Source organism: Myotis nattereri, assembly GCF_964212035.1.
Source record: "Myotis nattereri genome assembly, chromosome: 10".
NCBI classification, from domain to species: domain Eukaryota; kingdom Metazoa; phylum Chordata; class Mammalia; order Chiroptera; family Vespertilionidae; genus Myotis; species Myotis nattereri.
The window spans coordinates 56,997,709-57,020,045 of NC_138085.1; the positions used below are offsets into that span (position 1 = coordinate 56,997,709).

The following is a 22,337-nucleotide window of genomic DNA, read 5'->3' on the forward strand; positions in this document are numbered from 1 at the left end:
CTGAAATAGACTTAGTGATGGATTTGGCCAGGCCAAGGCTGTTCAGCCTGGATCTAATACTAGACCCACATTGCTTAGCACGATCAAACATTGACATTGTACATTTGTACAAAAAAGTGATGCCAGGGCGCTGACAAAGGAAACTTTCCCATATCTTCCCATTCTGTTCTCTGAATTTCACATGCAGGCATGTATGTGCTTTTCTATAGCCGTATAATAAATGATGACAGCCTTAGAGGTTTAGAACAACATACATGTATTAATGCATGCTTTCTATGGATCCCGGAGTGTAGGCAAGGTTTGATCTCTGCTCAGGCTTTCACTAGAATGCAATCATAGTGTCATCTTGGCGGCATGCCTTTCTGGATCTTAGCATCCTCTTCCAAGCTTTCATGGGCTCTTGGCAGAATCCAGGTCTTTGTGGTTGCAGCACTGAGGCCCTCAGGTCCTAGAGCCACCTGCTGTTCCCAGCCATGAAGTCCTCTCCTTGAGTAGTGTGTGTTGCTTGTTCAAGGCTGATCAAGAGTGTGGCACATTGGCCCTTGTATATTAGCTTTAACCCGGTCACAGGTCCTTTCTAGTATACTCAGAGGGAGGAGATTACAAAAAGTCCTGGACTCCAGGAATCAGAAATTGTTGGAGGTTGCTCTAAGGTGTGTCTGAAACAGTAAGTATGTACTACACAGGAATAAAAGAGATTATACGTTAAAACTGAAATAGAATTTACTATGTGCCAATATCTTATTTTCATCTAATGACAATTTTCACAAGAGTCTAATGCATAAATGTTACTGTAATTATCCTCATTTTGTAGATGAGGAAACCGAGGCGGAGAGTTCAAGTGACTACTAGTGATATTGAATAATATTCACACAGCTGGTCAGAGGTAGAACAGGGGCATGAGTGCAGATAATCCGGCTGCCAAGTCCATCTTATTAGCACATTACACATCTCCCTGTGATAATAGCTTACTCTTTTATAATGGCCTCTAAGTACTTTACATATTTAAGCCTCTGGTGATTACACAATTTTAGTAGGAATCCAATTCATCCTCTTTCATTTTCAGACAAGGTGAAAGGGACCATTAAATGTATGCTTGAATACGATTGCCCTCCATGGAAGTGGTAATAAATACTATCTACTAGAATTGGGTGGCCATTTTGCTAAACAAGCCACAAATGTTATTTCATGAATCCTGTAAACTTTCTATGAGGTAGATATTGCCACCCATAGTTTGTGATGAGGACACTGAACTCAGAGATATTAAATAGCTTGGCCGTGCTTTCTTGGTTGGGGATTTAAACCCAGTTCCCTTTGACTCAAAAGCCTGGGTTTGTAAGAACTGTGATCTGTGATTTGTTAGGCACTGCCAAGCTCATACATCTTCTCTCTCTCTTTTCCAGCAAAATGTGCCGATTTATTGGATTTGTTTTGTTGTGGGAAGAAAATAAGAATTTTATGACTTTTATCTTATCTGGAATCAAGGTTCTGTTTTCTGACTTTCACAATGGAGCAGCCCCCGGCATGACCAAGAAAGCAAATGTAGGAACTTCATTCTGTAGCTGTCTGCAGCGGATCCCGCCAGAACTCATCTGTAGCTCCTGAACGGCTCGCTTGCCAGTTTTCGGCTCAGATTGCTGGTCACTTTCACAGTGAACAATCTGTAGGGTCAGGAAAAGCAGTTACATACCCTTTAGTGTGCGTTTCACCACATCGGTGTCCAGTGATTACGAGAAATGCCTGTACCAGTAGACCCTGTGGAATATCATCTAGTTGTTTTATTCTTATTCGCTACTACTTGGGAATGTATTGATACAGAGTAGCTTTCTAAAAATATCTCTAAATTATCCGGACTGTCCTTCTTTATGCCTCCCCTTTTCCTTCTGAGTGCCTGTTATTGATTCCATTCAGAATTCCATGGAGGTGCTAGTAAACACTGACTTAATTTAAGGCGTGGGATGAGTTGCAGATTGAGATGCTAGATTAGTTAGTAAAATGGATATTGAATCATATTAACTCAAAAGCTAGCCGCTATCTGCTTTGCCTCAGTGCTCTTACTTAGATTCTTGAATCATTTCTAATTGGGCAGTTTTTCTTTCTTTCCATTACACAGATGTTTAATAGAAATTGGCATTTTTGTTTTATTCTTTTTGAACTAGACAATGCATCCTGTCTGCCCTTGGAAAGAAGCACAGTGTAGATTCAAATGAGGTGCCAAGTTGATTTTTGTGTTTGTCCTGCTCTGTCCTCACTGGTCCTATAGGTCAAACTCTAGAGGCGATTTTCTGTGCACATCAGGCTCAACGTGGTTTGTCCCTGTGGAGAGACTTTAGGGCCCAGGTGTGAGAGAGCTGTGGGTTAGCAGTGGCCCAGTCATGAGAACGTAGGGGCACTCAGAGAATCTTGATTGAAATCTGTCTTTTGCTTTATAATTGAAAGCCCAGAGTCTTCTTTAATGGCTTCATCCTATTGCATATTGAGTTTGATTTCTGTTAAAACACTCAAACCCCAGTTAGAATGGGGGTAAGAAATAGCAATTTAAGCTATAGTCAGTCATGTACATTTTAGTAAAAATTAACCTCAGACCCTTCAGAGAAGGTTTAGAAAGTTAAAGAGTATGAAGATGATGTATGTTCAGATTTGTGCCTCGGTGTGTGGGCATGTGTGTTCTATTAGGTGTGAGTATGGGGTGGGGGTATACTAGGAATACATACACACAAAGAGGCAGCAACTCTGAGAATAAGCAACTTCACTTTCTTAACAGTTTACTAAAACTCAACATAAATGTATTTGATTATAATTTTCCTTCACTTCCTGATTACTTATCTGAGTTCTTACCTAGTATAGGAAGCATTACCTTCTGATTCACTTCCTGATTATTTATCACAGAATAAAGAATCTGAAATTATATGGGAAAACCTTATAATTCTTCATTCTTCATTCTTCAATCTTTGTAATTATTTAAAAAATATTTTTTTTCAGCAAGGTATAATTTTAAGGAATGCACAGGTATGTTAAGGCTTGGCTTCTCTTCTGGTTTAGTACTTGACATCTATAATAATAAAAGTGTAATATGCTAATTAGACTGGACATCCTTCTGGACGAAGCCGAAACTGTGAGGGAAGTCTGGGTCCTGGGTGCCAGAGGGAAGCCGGTGCTGGCAGCCGGGGGAAGGAAGGACTACTCTTGCACGAATTTCGTGCATCGGGCCTCTAGTCTTATATAATAAAAGCCTAATATGCAAATAGACTGAATGGCAGAATGACCAGTGGAAAGACCGGTCCCTATGATGTGCACTGACCACCAGGGGGCACTGAATGCAGGAGCTACCCCCAGCCTTCAGGCCCCAGGCCAGCCAAGACAGGTGCCAGTGTGGGCCGCCCATGATGGTCCCACCAGTCACCCCACAGAGGGAGGGGACCGGCGGCAGCGGTCAGGGGCAGGGCCAGCAATTGGGGGACATCAGGCCAGCCAAGGTGGGTGCCAGCAGGGTCCCCCCACCCCCGATCTCCCTGCTGGTTGCCCCAAAGATTGGCCCTGATTGCCGGCCAGGCCTTGGGACCCTATCCATGCACTAATTTCATGCACCAGGACTCTAGTATCTAAATAACAATAATTTATAAAGTTGTAAGCTCCATAGGAGAGAGGCAGAAATTAAGTGCTGTGTTAGTGAGATGTGGTTAGGGGATGGTCATATTAATAAGGAGTCATTTTGGAGATAAATTTCAAGTCCATAATGTAAATTTTTAAAACTTATTTATATGAGAGTAATCTTTAATCCTTCCCTCAGAACTAGCTTACCTTTAGTTTAGACACAATCTATAATAATAAAAGCATAATATGCTAATTAGACCAGACAGCCGAATGACCTTCCAGACAACTTTTCAGACGAAGATGAAGCTGGGGCTGCGAAGGCCGAGCCCCATGCACAAATTTTATGTATGGGGCATCTAGTTCAATTATAATTACCTAATATCTTGCTCCTTAACATGTGTTCCAAGAACTAGCAGCATGGGTATCACCTGGGTGCTGGTTAGAAATGCAGAATTTCAGTTCCTATTCAAGAACTACTGAATCAGAATCTGCATTCTGACAAGACCCAGAGGCAATCCTAGCACTTGAACATGTGAGAAGCATTGAGCAAATACCCCAGTGCAAGGTAATCTCCCTGAGCTTTGGCACTTAGGAAAATCGTGATTGGTAGGAGTTGACTGAGCAGGTAGGCTATGATGAGAATGGTAAGAAAAGGCAACATCATGCCAATGAGAAAGGCCAGAGAAAATTTGTGAATGGCTAACTCCAAAAAAAAAAAAAGAAAGAAAGAAAAAGAAAAAGAAAAGAAGGCAGCAAGGTCACTTCTTGTGTAGACAAGAACCTCAATATATGACAAAAATCCTGTGTCTCCCTGACTCACAGCACCCTGGAATAATTACCATTCATAACAATGAAACCCATGTCATTATGAAAAAAAGTTAAATTACATTTGGTGTCCTTTCATTAAAAAGTCAGGAGAGTGAACGATGTGTTTTAGAATGGTTTTCAGCAAAATTTGGTTCATTTACTTTTAAGTTACTTAAAAAGGTATGCACTAATTTACATGTTGTTTTGGTATTTTTTAAAAAAGAAACAAAATAGATGTCCCAAAAAAGTATTTTTGGAAAAAGTTTGATTTTTTAAAAAAGGAAACAAGTATAATGATATATTTTGGAGATGATCCATTACATATATTTTACAATTTTTAGAAAATGTACCTATGTATATAAAAATCACATGTGGTGGAGGTCTTCCTTCTTGTTACACAGTCTCAGGGGTCACTGATCACACAATTGCCGGTCTAACTTGGGGGGCACCATTTACAGGATACCATGTGAAAGCAGTTCTGGAGTGTGGGGCCTGACTTGCAGAGGGATGCACCTTCACCGTTTCATTGTTTAGGGCAGCTGAAGGTGTGAATCCTGCCCTGCCTTGACTTACGCCTTCGATCATGTGGTTTGAATGTTGAGACAGAAGAGTGGAGACTGCAACGTCCTGTTGCCCCTGAAATTTCTGCTTGATGGCTAAACACGACCTTTCTGTTTATAGAGCTCCCCTCACTCTGCTGAGCAGGCTGTGTTTTTGCAGAAGCAATGCAGCAATAACATCCCTGAAGGGGTGGTAATCTGGGCCAACCAGGACTGGGTATAGGGGAAGGCTGTCCTTGCATTAAGCCTGCTTTACTATGTAACATTTCTGCAGGCCAGTCACCAGCTTCTTCAGGTTCCAGGGTACACAGTACCCTCAGGTTCTCCCCAGGCCACAGGGATTAGGATGTAGACACCTTACCTGGCCATTATTTAGTTTACCATATACTATAAATCCACAATCTGTCTTTCCAATTACTATCTTCATCTCCATTCAGGGAACAGAACAATTTATTGGTCCACTGCGCTTCCTTCTTTTATGTCTTTGCTCATGTTGTTTCCTTCAAGAGAAATATCCTTCCATCTTCTGCATATGTCCCAAGATTTCTCATTTTTCCAGGCAAAGTGAATTACATCTACTTTTAGAACTGCTTCCTAATTCTTTCCTTGTAAAATGTAATTTCTCCTACCTCTGAATACTCATAACACTGAACGTTACTTTTTATGACTCATACACAAATGATTTTTGTATAAGATTGAATATACTGTCTTCTCCCCTTCTAGATGGTGAGGTCCTCAAGGGAATACTCTATCTAATTTATAATTGTACCTCCTGCTCACCCCACCCCACTCCCAGCTTCCTGTGCAGGTCATTGCCCACTAGGTCTCAGTAAATACTTTGTTAAAGGATTAATGAATTTCTAGAAACCATCCCATCATTTGGGCAGTGTCATGAAACCCAAGGGGCATGGTGCTGTCTATACTTGAAATATAGTTTGTTTTCTTCCCTTTATTTCAGGTGCTATAGTGATTGTTAGAAATAATATGAAAAGTACTAGCTTTCCCACCTTTCTATATGATTACATTTTAGCGCAAAACAATACTTTATTAAAATAGTGTGACTAAGCATAAAAGTATAATTCTTCTAGAAAAAGCAAACATTCCTATTTAAATAGCATAGGAGATATATCTCATTTAACTTCAGAGCTATATCATCCATTTCCTTCTTTTTTTGTTGTTGACACTATTACAAATGTCCCCCTTTCCCCCCTACACCCAGCTCTCACTACCTCCACACCCCAGCCTTCATCACATTGCTGCCTGTGTCCATAGGCTAAGGCATATATGCATATATGTTCTTTGGCTAACATCTTCCATTCCCTTCCAGTTCCCCCCCCCCCCCCCCGGCCCTTATGAGATCTGTCAGTCTGTCCCATGCATCCATTGCCTCTGGCCATATTTTTTTGTCAGTTTATTTCATTCTTTAGATTCCACACATTTTAAAGATTTTATTTCCTCTCAGATGACAAACTTAGGATTCAGAAAAAGGGAAATAAAAATCTCAACACTCCTGTAATTACAAATGGCAATGCTGTTAAAATGGAGAAAGTCAATTGTTAAAATGTCAAGGAAGTGTGTGTTTTTTAAGCATTCATTTCACTTAGTTATCCCTGCCTATCTAATTGACAGAAATTACAAGTTACCTTTCTCCCATTGTTCTCCTCTACTGAGATCTTAAAAATGAGTTTCATGTCTTGACTTGACAGGTCTGACAGATATTCCCACCCTCTTCCATCACTGTGAGAAATGTGTATCCTCAGCTCTAAGAAATCCAAAGGTGGGAAGGAAATTGGAAAGAAGGATCATTTTCTCTCCTGTCCCAGGTGTTTCCGAGTTACCAGCAGTGTTTCAGTCATTCTTCCCAGTTGGGTGAAATTATGAGAACTACACCTAAATATGGCGATATTCCATTCTCCTGCCCCACTGACAGTGAGGCACTGGGGAGACAGTATCCTGGCTTTTACATGTTAGCGATTGTCCCATGGTGCTAGCAGCAGAGTGAGAGACCACTGATAACCTGTTTATTAACTTCTAGAGATTCGCTCTCACCTGGTGCCTTACACAAAGTGGAGTATTTTGTGATCAGCCTCCCTCATCAAATAATTGCTTTGAATGAGAGTAAATGAGCATGACTAGCAAAGGGTCATTTTCATGGCTGTGAGGTTATCTCTGGCCTTAGGATGACCACGCTCTGTCTTTGCTTCCTTGAAGTAGTTCCCTTAGCTGTGATGATTTCACATACCCATAAGTAGGTCCTGACCATGTGATCTCTGAACTATTTATATCTTTTCCAACAATTCTCATCAGTGTAGTTTAAGTACACTCTAATTTTAAAGAGTCTAAGTGGATTGAATGGAAAAAATAATTTTGGATAATCAGGCATTGTACTAAGTGCCATGTCCCATGTCATCTGGTGACTGTAGCTATTCCTCTAGTGCTTTACAAGGACACTCCAAAACCAAACCTTTACGCAGATCATTTTTTCTTTTTATTGGTTATATTGCTTCAGACATATCAATTGACAAAGAAAGAAAGAAACCTCATATTTGTACTGCGCGCCTCATTCTGACTACACATACTAATATTTTGAACTATTGGGTTACACAATAAGAAAGCACGCTGAAGAGGCCCTGACTCCTCCACTGGAGTCATCACCCTTGGAAAAAAGGTCTGGCTCCAGCAAGGACTTCCATAGGCATTAATGAGGAGTGCCCCCCGCCCCACCCCCGCCCCGCCACCAGTTTTGGCACAGGGCAGGAAATTAGCTAAGGCCATTTGATGGGCTTCTGACTTTCAAAGGTTGATATGAGGCAGCAAATATCACCGGCAATTATTATAAGACTCTCTTCAAGATAAGCAAATGTACCATCCACCCAAATTAAGGAGATAAGGTTAGACACCCTAAAGGTTTGGGAGAGACACATTGTGAATCTTTGGAATTTTTATCTGCTACAATAAGTAATTACCTATTATTTTTATTTAAAAGTGTTCTCCAAATCTGTTTGTTTTCTGCATGTAATTATGAAGTAGGCGGGGCACATTTACTTAGTACTTATTTATGACAATACTACTTTGAGTTGTCCTTTGGATTGTTCTGTCCAGACCTGGGTTATTTGCACTTTGTTACCACTGAGGTTCTTTCAAATCAACAGAATTAGGAACCAGACCTCAACTATAAGTTAAGTGTAGACACTTTTGAAGTTTGCTACCTGTGCCAACATCCACCACAACAGAGATCCTTTCATTCAACACCCATCCCTGTGAATTAGGGATGATATGAAGAATAAGATTTTCACTGACATTAAGAGCCCAGTAACTGGTAAAATCATCTTTTATTCATTCCTCCTTGCTCCTCACCTCCCAAATTAACCCATCAGTAAGTCCCACAACACTGACTTCACAACAGTACCCTCTGCATATCTGCACTACCACCACCATAGGGCAAGTCACTATTATCTCTTGCCTAGAATGCAAAACTTCCTAACTTACATCTCAGCTTCTCATCTACTCTGTAACCCCCATAACAATTCTCTGTTGACCATACAGGATGAACTTTTAAATGTAAATAAAATTAAGTGTAAATAAAATTAGGTCATTATTCTACTCTCAAGACCTCCAACGATTCTTCATTACACTTAGAATAAAGTCTCAATCCCGTATTTCTCCTATCGGGCTTTCTCTCCTGCCTTCTCTCATCCTTACTGACCATTCTTAGGCCACACTACCTTTCTTTTGTCCCTCAAACGTATCGAGCTCTTTCCAAGCTTAGGGCCTGGCGTAGTTGTTTTCTGGAACATGTACACTGTCCCCCTAGGTAGTCACATGCTAGTTTCTTCTGATTGTTCTAGTCCAAGCACCTTTCCATGGACATACACTATAAAGCGCCCTCTCTTTTACTCTGTCCTATCACCCTTTCACATTTGTGTTTATTTATTTGTGTATTGCTTGGTTAGTTAGATGGTTAAGAAGAGAAGAGCAGCCCCTGATACTTGGAACTGGTCTAATCCACACAGTAAGGCAGAAGTCTAGCCTGGAGCTTACAGGTAGACAGTGTTATTAACCTGTTGGATACAAACAGTCTCACAGAATACCAACATGAGACAAGGCACTCTGAGACCATGATCAGCTGAAGACAAACACGGCCACATCATTATTTTGCTTAAAAACGGATAAAATGAAGGTCACTGTGAGACCCACAAAATGTTAAACCATCTATTGGTTAAAATGAATGACTATCACTTATCTACCCATCTAAGCTTTATCCTCACTTTGGTCTAAATGTCAAATCCATCACAGAATTGCCTTCACTTCCTGACAGCGTTCAATCTGGAACAAAGTCCTTATTTCTTAAACCGAACTGCCTAATGTAAGCCCAGACTTTTTAATAAGTCTTTTCTAACACCCTCTCACTGAGAAACTTCACAGATCCCCATGGTGTGTGTTCCTTCTTGCTATAACAATTAATAAGTCCAACTTGTTAAATTGAAAGGATGTTCGTAGTGGTCTCAGACTAGGGGGCATTTATAACGGTATGGTGTAGGGCTGGTGGTTTTCTGACTTTTTCTAACCAGAAGATGGACTTCATTAAAGTAGGGCCTTGTTGTCTTGTTCTCTAATGTATCTACAGAGTCTTAGGTAGGTTTGCCATTTAGTAGACCCAACACATATTTGTTGAGTGACAAAAACTGATCTTTTTTTATATGGACACTTAATAATCCTTAGAGTGGTGATTTCCACATACAAATCCTTGGCCCTAACCCTCCCCACCCCGCCCACCTCTCCCCCTTGCAAGGTTCCACTTGATGGATTGCGATCAGAACCGGAAATATAAGTCCTTTATTTGCTTTTATAGGCAAATGTCATGCTATCCATTGAAATTTGATTTTCACAATACAATTAAGGACTACTTACCAGCTTATTAAGAATTAAACAATCTTAGTGATCAAGGCTAAAAATAGCATGCAATTATAGTTATTCAAAATGCAATCAAAATAATATCGAGTCTGGCTGCCATATTCTGCTGGCAACGTCTCAAAGCTCCCACAGCACATGCATATGAACAGGGAGTAGGAACTCCTACCTGACTTCTCTGTTAGGTGTTTTCAATTCATGGTAGTTTTGCTTTTTAAATTAATTTGTTATAAGTTTAGTTTTGATATTTACAGTTTGGTTTATTTGTTGTCATTTCTTTTGTGGTTAACTCTGTTGTGATGACACATAATTGCATCCATGAACATTTGTCAATTATTAGAATTTCAGACTTTTATGTTTACAGTTCGAATATATAAAACATTTATACATCTCCCCCATCCCCTGTATCTCAAATATATTTGCATAGAGACACTTCAGTTCATTATAAGAATTCACAGGTAGGGTAGGCATGCTTTGGGATTCTTTCTCTACCTAAGTGGGTTAAGAGCAACATTAGTTTAGGGATGAAATACCTTAGAGAACTAAGCCATTACTGAGCCACTCAGCCTTAAGACCTCATGCTTTGTGATTCAGCCATGAGTTTAAATAATGCAGACTTCCACTGAAAGCAAAAGACATCTTGTATATTGGCTGCCCTCTGACTCATGACAAAGAAAAAGTCAACTCAGATGGGCGACCTCTGTTTTTTATTTTCCAGTCTCGCAGCTGCTTTGTTTACCTACCTAGATGTTAGCAGGGAAGAACCTTTTATTTTTATTTTTTCAGTATATACTGTTTTTATGACAGAGTAGTCAAAACAGTTATCTGATTACCAAGGCAATGGCAGGCACTGAGTCTTTCTCTGTAGGTTTCCCCAGATTTGAAGATAATAGGACCATTTTAAAAGAGTCAAAGAAATTATTTATTATGGAATAAAACCATTAATTTAGGAGGACTGTTTTATTCTTTAATATATATTTTGCAACCATGCCACTCTGCAGCAATTCAGTAGGGATACACATATATCTGATTCATTTTTGAGTTACTATGTGGGTGTCTCCCAAAGGATCTGATTTTGCAGTAGAACAAATAAAAATAATAATGATATTTGTTGCGTTTTTTCCTTCAAGTTGTAGAGGTGTGAAATTCTAGCTTTAAATCAATTCAAACTGGCATTTCTTCCCATGTTATTACCTTTCAATTGTTTTATAATTGTGAAATTACATCTAAATACGCAAATTGATTAGACATTGAAATATTGTCTTCCATATGTGTTCGAGCACTTTTTACAGGGGAAAAAAAAGTAAAAACTTTCCTAGAATTCTGGCTTCTCATATCATACTTCTCTTACAAAAGTCGCAGGTGCTGCCTAGGAAAACAACTTTTTTTCATCTGGAATAAATTCAAGTAACTTCTCTTTCTATGTAAGTAAATGTTGACATAATTTGACAAACTGTGTAAATACTACTACAGGACATAGACTAAGATCATTAAAAGGACTATAAGACATCATGAGTTTCAATCAATCAGTGGATCAATTAATCACATATTGCATGTTGATACCATACTACAGGGGTGGGCAAAAATAGGTTTTCAGTTATGAGTACACAAAAACACAGAGTTTATCTTGTATTATTATTTGTCTTCTTTTATTTTTATTGTTTTCATTTTTGTATCCTTACTTATGCTTTATCTTTTAGGTAATGATGGTTGGCAATTTAACCTAATTTTTCCCACCCCTGTATGGTTCCATCCAGTATGCTCTCTCAAGTGAAAGAGAGGACGAGGTTGTAGCTAGCTTGCTGGGAATGTGCCTGGGAGTGTGTCATGCTTGTGAACTCCATTTATCATACTTGTCAGAGTGGAAATGAAGTTGAAAATCTCTAAAGCCATTAATGCAGCACTTATGAAAGTGACTACACTCGGTGCACACTAATGACTCCATTGTTTTGGATTAATTGAACTGGAGTTCACATACAAATGACAGCTGAAATAAAGCCTAGCATTTTCCAAAGAAAATCTAGCACATCACAAAATAAAACGCACTATTTTTCCATGGCTTTGCACGAATCTATACATCATTTGAAAAATTGTAAGAAAAGCACTTAACCTTTGACCTTCATTAAATATAGCACAATAATTTCTGCCCTTGTGAGTGAGACATGTGCAAAATACATTATGTAGACGCATCGAATTGAAATAGTCTATGCAGGGCCTAGCAGCAACTTCTTCATGTTAATAGTTGGATGATGATTGCAAGTAATTACTGACCATTGAATAAGTGTCAGTGTTTCTACAGTTATACATTATCTCATTCATACCTTATGATAAACTTCAAAAGGCATGTATTGCTGTTATTCTTTTTATGGATGAAGAAGCTGCAACGTAGAGAGGTTACGCTAACTAGCTGATCCAAGCCTCAAGCTTGGGTCATGAAGCCAGATTTTTTATTTCACAGCCCTGTTCTTATTACTGAGTTCCTCCCTCCACTGTGTTCACATCTGATGTGCATTTGATCAGAAGTGATCCAATCCCTTTATTTCACAAAGCCACCCAGCATAGGCAGATTAAATGGTTTGTACAAAGTCCACAGAATAAAAACAAAATCCATATGCCCTCACATTCCTCCTTAGGTGGACATCTGGAACTCAGTACAGGTCTCAGTCTAGAAGTCATTTCTTTTTTTGTCCCCTGAATTTTCAGAATGTTTACTATGGGATATAATGTATGTGGCATTTATAATGTACTGTGTGTATGTGTATGAGAAAGAGCGATAGTTAGTTCTTAGAGAAGGAGTCTGTATTTGTGTGTGTGTGTTTTTTCCACAGTTCTTTGTACCTGTTTAGGCTGTAATATGCATTAGTTGGATGATGAAATGACCAAGTAAATGATCCATTATGATGCTTTCCTAGTGTAAGTTCCAGAAAATGCCAGGAGCCACCAGGCAGAGGGAAAGGAGTCTCTACCCATTTACCACTAATTTCAATAATAAAACTCTGATATTATTTATTCATACTGAATTTTTCATAAGCATTCTTTTGGGTAAAATAAACGCTTTTGTTGCCAGCACAGTTTATTTTCATTGTTTGTTTTTGAATGACCAGTCCAGTTTATGCTGTTTAAAAGCTCATTTTCTCAATTTGGTTAATAAAGTAAAATAATTCAGCAGGGTCTAATGATATTATTGGAATGAAAGCTAAAATGTGACTCAAAATATGTGAGTTCTGGCCCTGGTTTTTCCACTTGCTGGCCACGTTGCTGTGCTTTAGATTCTTCATATTACAAATTTTAATTATGATGTATTTGTGCTGTTTTTCTTATGATGTTTGATAAAGGTAAAATGAGAGAGCGTACATGATGACATGTGTCAAAATGCATAAGGTAACAAGAATTATTGATTATATGTTACTAATTAATTCATTATCAGTGATTATTTCTTATTTTCTCTAGAGTGGGGCCATGCATGCCATAGTCTCCACAGGTGGCTTCTAATCTTGTTCACTAATCCTAACATTTCCTCATAAAAAGTGCTTCTTTTTGAAATAGAAAGAAATATTTTCTGCTCTGGTGTAACCAAAAATGATTATCTAAAATATTCAAAGATTTTATTCACAACATGTCACAGAGCTGGGCCAAGAAGGATTGAAAGTAGATCAGTAAATGTAAAAGTATACATCTACAAACTATATAAATATTACAAAACAGACCTATAAAAATGCAAAGGTTCCTAGGAGTAGGTAGCCTATAATATAGTTGGTGAAAAAAATGGGCATTTTTTACCCAGAAACACAGTAGGAGATTTGGATTTGTGCTTCACATTGACACATTCATTCATTCATTCCTATTTACTTCACAAGCATTTCCTGAATGTCTAAGATGTGCTAGGCCTAGTACTAGCAGCTGAGGCTCCAAAGATGAAGTGGACAGAGGCTAAACCTTAAAGTTGCTAATAATCTAGAAAGTGGAAAAAGAAATATGCAAACAACTACCACCAACAGAACTATCTGATAAGTGCTAAAAATGCTATTATTACAAAATTTTATGGAACACAGTGAAAACAAAGATTAGCTCTGCCTAGGGGCTTTGTGAAGGCTTCAAGAAAGAGTAGTGTTTGAGCTTGACACAAAACAATGTGTGGGAGTATCCAACAATTTTGTTTTTTAATGGGAAAAGGGCATATCCAGCTAGAAAAGACAACATGTTCACACCAGTGAAGATGTAATGGAACATAGCATGCTGGCGACAATATGAAAATGGAGCTAATCTTTTGAAAAGTACTTTGGCAGATTGTTTTAAGCTCTATAAATAAAAACACTTAATGTTTAGATGAGTAACCCCACTTATAGAACTTTATCTTATGAAAAAATACAAAGGAAGACAAGTTTATGTACAATAGAAAATATACAAAATAGAGATGAATCCATTATCCAAAGAAACACAAAATAGTTATGTAAATTATAATACACCAGTTTGACCATTCTATGACTGTTAGAAAGATAGTATTTTAAGTCAAGGTAGAAAATGTATAAGCCATCGTATTCATTTATAAAACTGTATCCTAATTATTACTCTTATTTAAAATTGTGTGTGTATTCAGATAAGAAATTAAAAAGAATGTGACATGGAAATTAAAACAGTAATAACAGCATCAAAAGTAACAAAAAAATGTTTTGTGGAGGAGGTGGGATTGTGAGTGAATTGTTTTTATAGATTTACTTTTTTTGTAGTCAGACTATTTACTAATTTAACTAATCTTTATTGACCATTTCATATGTATTAGAAGCATTGCTAGGTCCTCCAGTTGAAAAGATAAGGGGCTTATCATTTATATGATACATTTAAAAAAAATTTTAAAAGCACTTTTTTGCCTCCATATCTTGCTAAAATAATTAACTCTGCCATCTTTCAAGACCCAAGTTGAATGCAATCTGTCCCTGGAACCCTTTTCAGGATATATCCAGCTGCCCTGGCCATTTGGCTTAGTGGACAGTGTCAGCCTGTGGACTGAAAGGTCCCAGGTTTGCTTCCCATCAAGGGCATATACCTAGGTTGCAGGCTCGATCCCAGGCCCTGGTCGGGGTGTGTACAGGAGGCAACCAATTGATGTGTCTCTCTTATGACAATGTTTCTTTCTCTCTGTGTCTCCATCTCCCTATCACTCTCTCTAAAAACCAATAGAAAAATATCCTTGGGTGAGGATTAACAAAAATAAATTATCTATCCATCCCATCATCCTTAATCTCCCTATATTTTCTAAAGGACCTGCAGCAGAATCACCTGTGATACAAGTCAAGCCTGTAGCTTTTCACTCTCATCCCTAGAAATTATAATTAAGTAGATCAGGGTGGGGCCAGAAATTTGCAATTTTAAAAAAGCACTCAAATTCTTAAGCACCTCAAATTTAGAAAGTAATTGCTTTAAAACAGTGATTTTCAACCTTATTCATCTCATGGCACACAAAAAAATATAGTTTTTGCCGATTTGACAGAAAAATAGGTGTAAGTTTGATTTATTCATCCCAGATGGCTATTGTTGTGTTGACTATTGTCATTTTTTTTATTTTGACAATCTAAGGGAAAAGAGGTCAGTGCCCTTGATTAAAAAGTCAGGTATTGCGTGTTTTACAAATTCTTGAGGCACACTGGTTGTAAATTGCTGCTATAAAATATTGAGCCTACCTGAAATATGTGCTTCTACCTCCTGCAGTTTCTTCATGGAACATTATATGAGTGATCAATTGAGAAATTCTGCATTCACTGATTTTCTTATATCTATAATAAAAGAATAATATTTTATCCTTCCAGACAAAGCCGGGGCTGAGCAGGAAGCCCAGGTCCCAGGTGCCTGTCTGTGGCCGAAGGGAAGCCTGGGTTCTGGGTGCCTACTGGTGGCCTGGAGGGAAGCTGGTGCCAGCAGCTGGGGGAAGGAAGGGCTACTGTTGCACGAATTTCATGCATTGGGCCTCTAGTAATGTTATATTTAGTCCAAGATGAGCTTTGTTCCCTGCATAGGTTTCACAGTTTTGTTAATGGAAACATTCACTCCTGATAAGTAAATATGTGGATTCCGTGTGTGCAGGTGCCTGTGTGCATGCATAGGATTGTGGACTCATGTATAACCTTCTGAGTATATATCTTTTCTAAGTCATTCTCGCTGCTGAAAATATTATCATGTGGTCCATTATTGGTGGGTGTGGGCAGATCAGGAAGAAAGGAGACTCATATTTGGTGATGCTGAAAGCCTGTACTCACTAAAATGCTAAAGTTTCTCACAAGGTCTATTAATGCACCGCAACTACATGTAAGGTTTCCTGTGCTTTTCTTTCCTACATCCTTTCCTTCATGCCTTCTAACAGACTTGACTATGGACTATGGCTCTTTGATTAATACTTTTCATCAATCAGCCACCAAAAATAATTGGTCACTGATGTCTGTTTCGTAAAAGGCATTGTCCTACTCACAACATCCCAAGAGAACTTGTTCTTTATTAACCTTGTCCCAAAAGTCTTCAGTTTAGATCGAAGGGAACAATTAATCAACCTCTGTCAAACTAAAAGAAATGTATAGTATGCCAAAAAGCTCAGAAAATTTTAAAAATGAGTTAGAGCCTGGCAGAATAAATCCTATAGAGATAAATCTTAAAGAGATTAGTCTGAAGAGAACATATTTTGACACCATTACCCTTTGACCTGAAACTGTACATCCTAGAAGCCAGCTGGGAGAAAAACAATGCCCATAGGATTTCTGTAACGTGCACTCACAGTTCATCTTCATGAGTCATTGTTGTGCATGAAATAGACTGGGGATTTCTTCCAGTGGATTCATTCTCTTAAGCAATTAGGGGAGCTGTGATGTGATTTCAATGGGTTCTGAGCTCCTAAAAGAAAGCATGCCTTCTCTAGAGGTCTAGAGAGCCATCCTGAGAAAACATGTCTCAATGCAAATGAATTCTTAGGATATGTGAAAGGACCCTGCCTGGATGTCATGGTTTCTAATCACAGCAGTGAGGTAGGGTCTAATTCAGCCAAGGGCCATATCTATCTGTGGCAATAAAAGGGTCACCCAATTCTTTTAAATTCTATTATTTGCATATTTCTTCCATGCGCATTAATCTTTCTTGCTCAGAATGTATTTTCACCTACAATATTGTTTACATTGTAAAATCCAATTTGGGGAACTATCCCTTAATGGCTGGCTCTAAAGCACCTGCATTTTTCTATTTCATTATGGTAATGCTCTCTGTTCCAATTTATCTCTTGAACATTACTCACAACACTTTTAATTTTATTCTTCTAAAAAAATACTTCCCATTTGTGTTCATTAGATATCCTGTTGACATGACTTTTCCTGAAAAGAATTCTGAATTTGGAACTCCAACTTGATTCTAAGGTCCTTAAAATATGGAGATGGGTTGCTTATTCACAAGGAAGACTTTGGGGATCCATCTAAGTCAGAGAATCAGTCTCTAGGGAAGGGCCTGGAAATCTGGATATTTAACATGTTCCTTCTTGGTTCTTATACACACTACTTTGAGAACAACTATTCTAGAGAACTGTAAGTTCTAATTTGGAAAGAACATTTGATACCTAGTCAGTAGATTGGCAGTTACTAGTTTCATTGCTATAGATGCTATGCAATCACTTGGAGTCTCAATTTCTTTTATTTTTAACATTAGTATAATAAATTTTAGAGTATAATGGTATTGAAAAGATTATCTGAGGCAGTGTTTTTTGTTTGTGTTTTTACTTTTAAAAAGGCATATGTACCTGGAGAAATAATCAGTGTATAAAACAAACCCACAAGAATGGAATAGCAGAAAAATACATAAAATTTAGAGTATGTGAAATTTTGCTCACTTAGGTATTAATTCACTTCCTATCTCTTGCAAATATTAAATTAGTAATTAACCAGAGTTTAATGTTACTCCATAGCTCCATACTAGGGCTGTCATTATAGCGGATAGAATGCAAAAGTAATAAAAATTTTAAATTAAGATAATTCACTGTGGATTTTCAACCATTTTTATTTTCCCCTTCTCTTCAAACAAGAAATGGTCCAGAATATTTCACTATTCTATATTCTCTCACAGCTAGAGCTTACTTCCTGCCATATGTACTTTAAATGTCACCACGCATCCTACTTCCCATTTATGAAGACTGTGATGCAAATACAGAGATGGGAATTTGTATTTTTTTTTAAATAATCTTCATTAGCCCCTCAGATTCTTATAAAAGGAGGAGACTCAAAGCTTCTCCTTTGTAATTCATATCTTATAAATATGCATTGGAGATTGGACACTTTCCTGAATAGCAATAGCTTTCATGCCTTACTCCAGTATCAGTGGGGGTAGGAGGAGGCTTCAGAGCCTTTTGCTGGCTCTTATTTGACATCAACTACTCCCCTTCCTCTAAGTCTTACTCTGTTTGATAATTATGATGATTTTTGAAAGCATCTGAAAACTTCCCCATTGACTAGAATGGCAAAGAATCCCACTGTTCCTTATTTTAAGCCAAGTTACTTCACCTCGCTGCAGCAAAATCTTTCATCTGTAAAATGAAGGAGTTGAACTCTGCCAGTTTTAAAACCTTATGGAGTTGTAAAAATCTGTCTAGTTTTAAGAGAATTACGACATGCCATGTTCTCCCTCACCGCAGAGAATGTGATGGTATCTGTGGGCCTGTGGCTCTTTTTTTCTGACCTCTTTCCTTTCTCATTCTTTCTCTCTCCGCACTCTCTCAGCTGCTTTCCTGCAATATTTCCCTGTCAAAACGAGCATTAATTTGGCTTGAAGCTGCCCCATTGTCCTAGTGCTCCAGGTGGCTCCATATCTTAGCTCTGCTGCATTGACCCTGAACGCCACAGGTTTGGCGAAGTGTGGCAATTGGCATGGCAGCAGTCACAGGGGGAATGCCTAAAGCTGGTCCTGAGAACTCTGCTCCCGGAAATCTCATTTATGGATAGAAAGACTGGACGGGGGCTGGGGACAAGAGCTGCAGAGCTTCTAGGGTGAGAGGTGGCGCTCTGCCACCTCAGCAAGCTGTGAGAAGGGATGGTCCAATATAGGATTTGTTCACTTCCCTGTTTACAAGCCCACCTTTGTGGAGTATAAAGTAGCCTACAACCACACACAGCCTAAGCTCTGTAATGTAAGGGTCACAAAAGCTCCCTCCCCTTCACATATCTCCTCAGATAGCCCCTCCTGTGATCCCTGTAAATAGTACCTTTTCTGGCCACATCTTTAAAAATTCAAAAGGGGAGGACCTCAAGTCTTTTGTATTGTTAACTTCAATGAGGTTAATTTCTCAGATCCTTTGTTTAAATTAAACAAATAAAATGGACCTATTACTTGACCAATCAACAGCCTTTGGGCAAGTTACCCTAATGTTTCTAACACACTGCCGGTATGTGTCATAGGTTTACAGATTAGAGTTAGGCCACATTTTGAGTTTTCCTCCTCCTTCCTCATTCTCATTTGCTCTTTCTTTCTTTTCTCAGTGATTTGTTAACTTGGTGTGACTCAGGTCATGGTCCTTGGTCCTCATCACTTCTCCATTGTAACTTATGTGCTTCCACTTTACATATATACCTCACAGTACAGGACACTTTCCTTAAGCCTCTTTTTAAGTAAATAAGGTATAAAAGCCTAGTATTTAGGGCATACTTTCTTAATCTCAGTACTATGGACATTTAATATATATATTATTGATTTCAGTGAGGAAGAGAGACGGAGAGAGGGAAACATCAATGATGAGAGAGAATCATTGATGGTCTGCCTCCTGCACACCCCACACTGGGGATCAAGCCTGCAATCCAGGCATGTGCCCTGACCAGGAATTGAACCGTGACCTCCTGGCTCATAGGTTGATGCTCAACCACTGAGTCACGCTAGGGCCACATAACTCTTTGGACTGTCCTGTGTACTTAAGGATCATTAGCAGTATTCTTGCTTCTTATCCACTAGATACAAGTAGCACTTCCCCAGTTGTGATAATAAGAAATGTTTCCAAACATTGTCAAATGTCCCCTTGGGGGCAAAGTCACCCCCCCCATAAAACTGATTTAAAATAATTTGGGGTACAATAAAATTCTGGTAATAATAAAAATCATAAGCCTTTGGCTTGATTTAGACAGTTTAACTTCTTTTAAAGTTTGTATCTCTTAAAGTTATTGGAATCTGAACAACAACAAAAAAGTCAAGGATAGAATCTATAAGCTTGTACTGGGTAGGAAACACACATACTAGTACACGCATACAAAATGGATTTTGTTTGGTCGTTAGCCCTACACCATTCAATAGTGTTTGATTGTTGATGATTATGTTGTCATTGAATTAAAAAAAAAACTTACCTGTGTTAAGAGCTTCACAGTTTATAGTGACAATTCACCTAAATTATCTCTGATTCTTAGAAGTAGGAATGAGAAGGACTGGGGAGTAAATTATTGGGCTAACACCCAAACTTGGGAAAATTAACCCCTCCTAGCCTTCTTTTTCTCAGAAGGATACAATTAGCAAGAAGCAGCAGAGCTAAACTTGAAGCTTAATTTAGGATATCATTGCTGCCTTAAAGGCAAGATAATGTGTAGGTTTTGGCTAAGGCTGCCAGCACCTCTACCTGGGAGCTCCCTCCTTGCCCACACCTACCCTATTTTCTTTGAAAAGCAGCAGGTCACCCTTCCCCCTGACTCACTTTGTTTACCCTCAACATTTTTGCTCAAAACAACTGCCAATCACCTTATTCTAAACCTAAATGAATGTACGTGCCATCACTTTAATTATTTTAATTGAGAAAAGTAGAATATAGACTTGATAACAACAATGAGTAAAATGGCACTAATAAGACTCTGTGACCGTTGATCTCACCTCCCCTCCCAAAATTTATCCACTCTTGACTAATATTTTATGTATTTACAGAAATATCCTCTGCATATGCAACTATTTGTGTGTGCAAAAGTGTGTATATAGCCTTTAAACAATTGAAAATGTGTAATTTTAATTTTTGGTTAAATAACAATATATCCTAGATAGCTCTTCATATAAGCATATTTGAATTTTTCACAGTAAATTTTACATCTGTAGAATATCTCTACTATCAGGCTCTACCATAATTTATCTGATCAGTTCATTATTGGTGACTAGGTGGTTTCTTGGTTTTGGCTGTTACAATATTGCAATGAACAGGTTTGATTTTGATGTTTTATTAGAAGTGCTTTGAGCCTTCATTTTTCCTTTTACTATTAATGATTATGTTGTAATGTTATAAAAAGGCCAAATAAGTAGAATGGGCACAAAACAATATATATTTTAAAGAAAAATGCTTTATTGTTTTCTGATAGTCATTATTAAATAAAAGAGTGGAAATGAATCTGGAAAAAATAAATAAAATAAAATAACTTGCCAAGGTTCAGACTGTCAGGAATATGTTTAAAAAATAGTTGCCAAGAGAAAATGTACTTTGGAATTTCAGCATTCTAAAGTTAAGTAGCAATTTACTTATGATGGCACATCTATTAGAATTTATTCTCAGATTTTTTCCCCCTAAGTAGTATTGGATGACTCTAAAAGGAGTCAGAATTAACCCTTAAAATGCTTGGATATAATTAAAATCCTGGCAATGAAGAACAAAGAGAAGTGCTTCTAAATACCCTTTCTGATATAAATGTCATTTCTGAAGATTGTTCAATGTTTCTTTTTATCATTAAAAAAAAAAAATCCCTGATACTGTCATTTGAAATACACCATGGTCTCATCACTTATAATCTTCCCTGTCAGACTAGATATAATCATCTCAGTTACCTTGAAGAACTGTGTAACATGTCTGTTATTGCAGGATGATCAATGCAAGCAGACGTATTGGGGATATTTTTCCATATGGTATTCCAGATGTGAAGCCTTTGTTTACCAAATAATTGTTTTAAATTTCAGAGGAATGACAAAAATAAGTAGATATTTCCATCACTGAATAACACATTTGTTCTTCATGCTTAGGGAAACAAGATGCATATTCTTTGGTGTTTGCTTTTATTTTTTAGTGATTGATAAAATGTCATATTCATTGGGACTTAAATGGTCCTTAAAGAGAAACAGTTCTAATTTTCAAAAAAAGCATAATAATATACTTCTTATGTTGCATAATTAATTTTACAAAATCATCCCATAAAAATATTCATTATAAATGCGAGCATTGAAAAAAAGGCATTCATTAAGTTGGAAATAAAATTATAACTACAATTATAAAGCTTTGATGCCATTCTGTTAGGAGGGTTGTGTGCTAATTGCACAGTTTAAGGTTTGTAATGTCACATTAGGTGAAAACACAATAATCGTCTGAAAAGAAGCACATAGAGTTTAATGGTTGGGATATAAAATATGTATATATATAACTTCTCTTCTGCTGGGCAATCACTTTGGATTAGAATGCAATATAGAGAAAATTCCCTGTGCATGGGAATAGGTCTTTGAGTTGAG

General features: G+C 37.9%; 1 protein-coding gene across 5 annotated transcripts in view; it reads left to right on the forward strand.

Annotated features, from left to right (window-relative positions):
• Positions 1-22,337, forward strand: part of NRXN1 (neurexin 1) — a 1,005,506-nt gene that overhangs the window by 929,054 nt on the left and 54,115 nt on the right. The window lies entirely within an intron of this gene.